Source organism: Scyliorhinus torazame, unplaced genomic scaffold (genome assembly GCF_047496885.1).
Source record: "Scyliorhinus torazame isolate Kashiwa2021f unplaced genomic scaffold, sScyTor2.1 scaffold_82, whole genome shotgun sequence".
NCBI lineage: Eukaryota > Metazoa > Chordata > Chondrichthyes > Carcharhiniformes > Scyliorhinidae > Scyliorhinus > Scyliorhinus torazame.
The window spans coordinates 487,831-491,365 of NW_027307809.1; positions in this window are offsets into that span (position 1 = coordinate 487,831).

Below are 3,535 nucleotides of genomic sequence, written 5' to 3' on the forward strand. Positions count from 1 at the left end.
TGTGTGGGGGGAACACTGACAGTGCTGGCTGTGTGGGGAGCACTGACAGGGCTGGCTGTGTGGGGGGAGCACTGACAGTGCTGGCTGTGTGGGGAGCACTGACAGTGCTGGCTGTGTGGTGGGAGCACTGACAGTGCTGGCTGTGTGGGGGAGCACTGACAGTGTTGGCTGTGTGGGGGAGCACTGACAATGCTGGCTGTGTGGTGGGAGCACAGACAGTGCTGGCTGTGTGGTGGGAGCACTGACGGTGCTGGCTGTGTTGGGGGGGGGCACTGACAGCGCTGGCTGTGTGTGGGGGAACACTGACAGTGCTGGCTGTGTGAGGGGGGGCACTGACAGTGCTGCCTGTGTGGGGAGCACTGACAGTGCTGGCTATGTGGTGGAAGCACTGACAGTGCTGGCTGTGTGGGGGAGCACTGACAGTGCTGCCTGTGTGGGGAGCACTGGCAGTGCTGGCTGTGTGGGGAGCACTGACAGTGCTGGCTGTGTGGTGGGAGCACTGACAGTGCTGGCTGAGTGGGGGAGCACTGACAGTGCTGGCTGTGTGAGGAGCACTGGCAGTGCTGGCTGTGTGGGGGAGCACTGACAATGCTGGCTGTGTGAGGAGCACTGGCAGTGCTGGCTGTGTGGGGGAGCACTGACAATGCTGGCTGTGTGGAGGGAGCACAGACAGTGCTGGCTGTGTGGTGGGAGCACTGACAGTGCTGGCTGTGTGGGGGAGCACTGAAAATGCTGGCTGTGTGGTGGGAGCACAGACAGTGCTGGCTGTGTGGTGGGAGCACTGACAGTGCTGGCTGTGTGGGGGAGCACTGACAGGGCTGGCTGTGTGGTGGGTGCACTGACAGCACTGGCTGTGTGGTGGGAGCACTGACAGTGCTGGCTGTGTGGTGGGAGCACTGACAGTGCTGGCTGTGTGGTGGGAGAACTGACAGTGTTGGCTGTGTGGGGTTGCACTGGCAGTGCTGGCTCTGTGGGGGGGAAGTGCACTGGCAGTGCTGGCTCTGTGGGGGGGAAGTGCACTGGCAGTGCTAGCTCTGTGGGGGGGGAGTGCACTGGCCATGCTGGCTCTGTGGGGGGGAGTGCACTGGCAGTGCTGGCTCTGTGGGGGGGGTGGAAGTGCACTGGCAGTGCTGGCTCTGTGGGGGGTAAGTGCACTGGCAGTGCTGGCTCTGTGGCTGGGGTGGGGAAGTGCACTTTCAGTGCTGGCTGTGTGGTGGGAGCACTGACAGTGCTGGCTAAGTGATGGGAGCACTGACAGTGCTGGCTGAATGGGGGAGCACAGACAGTGCTGGCTGTGTGGTGGGAACACTGACAGTGCGGGCTGTGTGGGGGGAGCACTGACAGTGCTGGCTGTGTGGGGAGCACTAACAGTGCTGGCTGTGTGATGGGAGCACTGACAGTGCTGGCAGTCTGGGGGGAGCACTGACAGTGCTGGCTGTGTGGTGGGAGCACTGACAGTGCTGGCTGTGTGGTGGGAACACTGACAGTGCTGGCTGTGTGGGGGGAGCACTGACAATGCTGGCTGTGTGGGGAGCACTAACAGTGCTGGCTGTGTGGGGGGAGCACTGACAGTGCTGTCTGTGTTGGGGAGCACTGACAGTGCTGGCAGTGTGGGGGGAGCACTGACAGTGCTGGCTGTGTGGTGGGAGCACTGACAGTGCTGGCTGTGTGGGGGGAGGACTGACAGTGCTGGCTGTGTGGGGTGAGCACTGGCAGTGCTGGCTGTGTGGGGGGAGCACTGGCAGTGCTGCCTGTGTGGGGAGCACTGACAGTGCTGGCTGTGTGGGGGAGCACTGACAGTGCTGGAAGTGTGGGGGAGCACTGATAGTGCTGGCTGTGTGGTGGGAGCTCTGACAGTGCTGGCTGTGTGGTGGGGGCACTGACAGTGCTGGCTGTGTGGGGGAGCACTGACAGTGTTGGCTGTGTGGGGGAGCACTGACAGTGCTGGCTGTGTGGGGGGAGCACTGACAGTGCTGGCTGTGTGGGGTGAGCACTGGCAGTGCTGGCTGTGTGGGGGAGCACTGCCAGTGCTGCCTGTGTGGGGAGCACTGACAGTGCTGGCTGTGTGGGGGAGCACTGACAATGCTGGCTGTGTGGGGGGAGCACAGACAGTGCTGGCTGTGTGGTGGGAGCACTGACAGTGCTGGCTGTGTGGGGGAGCACTGACAGTGCTGGCTGTGTGGGGGGAGCACTGACAGTGCTGTATGTGTGGGGGGAGGACACTGACATTGCTGGCTGTGTGTGGAGCACTGACAGTGCTGGCTGTGTGGGGAGCACTGACAGTGCTGGCTGTGTGGGGGGAGCACTGACAGTGCTGTCTGTGTGGTGGGAGCACTGACAGTGCTGGCTGTGTGGGGGAGCACTGACAGTGCTGGCTATGTGGTGGAAGCACTGACAGTGCTGGCTGTGTGGGGGAGCACTGACAGTGCTGCCTGTGTGGGGAGCACTGGCAGTGCTGGCTGTGTGGGGAGCACTGACAGTGCTGGCTGTGTGGTGGGAGCACTGACAGTGCTGGCTGAGTGGGGGAGCACTGACAGTGCTGGCTGTGTGAGGAGCACTGGCAGTGCTGGCTGTGTGGGGGAGCACTGACAATGCTGGCTGTGTGGAGGGAGCACAGACAGTGCTGGCTGTGTGGTGGGAGCACTGACAGTGCTGGCTGTGTGGGGGAGCACTGAAAATGCTGGCTGTGTGGTGGGAGCACAGACAGTGCTGGCTGTGTGGTGGGAGCACTGACAGTGCTGGCTGTGTGGGGGAGCACTGACAGGGCTGGCTGTGTGGTGGGTGCACTGACAGCACTGGCTGTGTGGTGGGAGCACTGACAGTGCTGGCTGTGTGGTGGGAGCACTGACAGTGCTGGCTGTGTGGTGGGAGAACTGACAGTGTTGGCTGTGTGGGGTTGCACTGGCAGTGCTGGCTCTGTGGGGGGGAAGTGCACTGGCAGTGCTGGCTCTGTGGGGGGGAAGTGCACTGGCAGTGCTAGCTCTGTGGGGGGGAGTGCACTGGCCATGCTGGCTCTGTGGGGGGGAGTGCACTGGCAGTGCTGGCTCTGTGGGGGGGGTGGAAGTGCACTGGCAGTGCTGGCTCTGTGGGGGGTAAGTGCACTGGCAGTGCTGGCTCTGTGGCTGGGGTGGGGAAGTGCACTTTCAGTGCTGGCTGTGTGGTGGGAGCACTGACAGTGCTGGCTAAGTGATGGGAGCACTGACAGTGCTGGCTGAATGGGGGAGCACAGACAGTGCTGGCTGTGTGGTGGGAACACTGACAGTGCGGGCTGTGTGGGGGGAGCACTGACAGTGCTGGCTGTGTGGGGAGCACTAACAGTGCTGGCTGTGTGATGGGAGCACTGACAGTGCTGGCAGTCTGGGGGAAGCACTGACAGTGCTGGCTGTGTGGTGGGAGCACTGACAGTGCTGGCTGTGTGGTGGGAACACTGACAGTGCTGGCTGTGTGGGGGGAGCACTGACAATGCTGGCTGTGTGGGGAGCACTAACAGTGCTGGCTGTGTGGGGGGAGCACTGACAGTGCTGTCTGTGTTGGG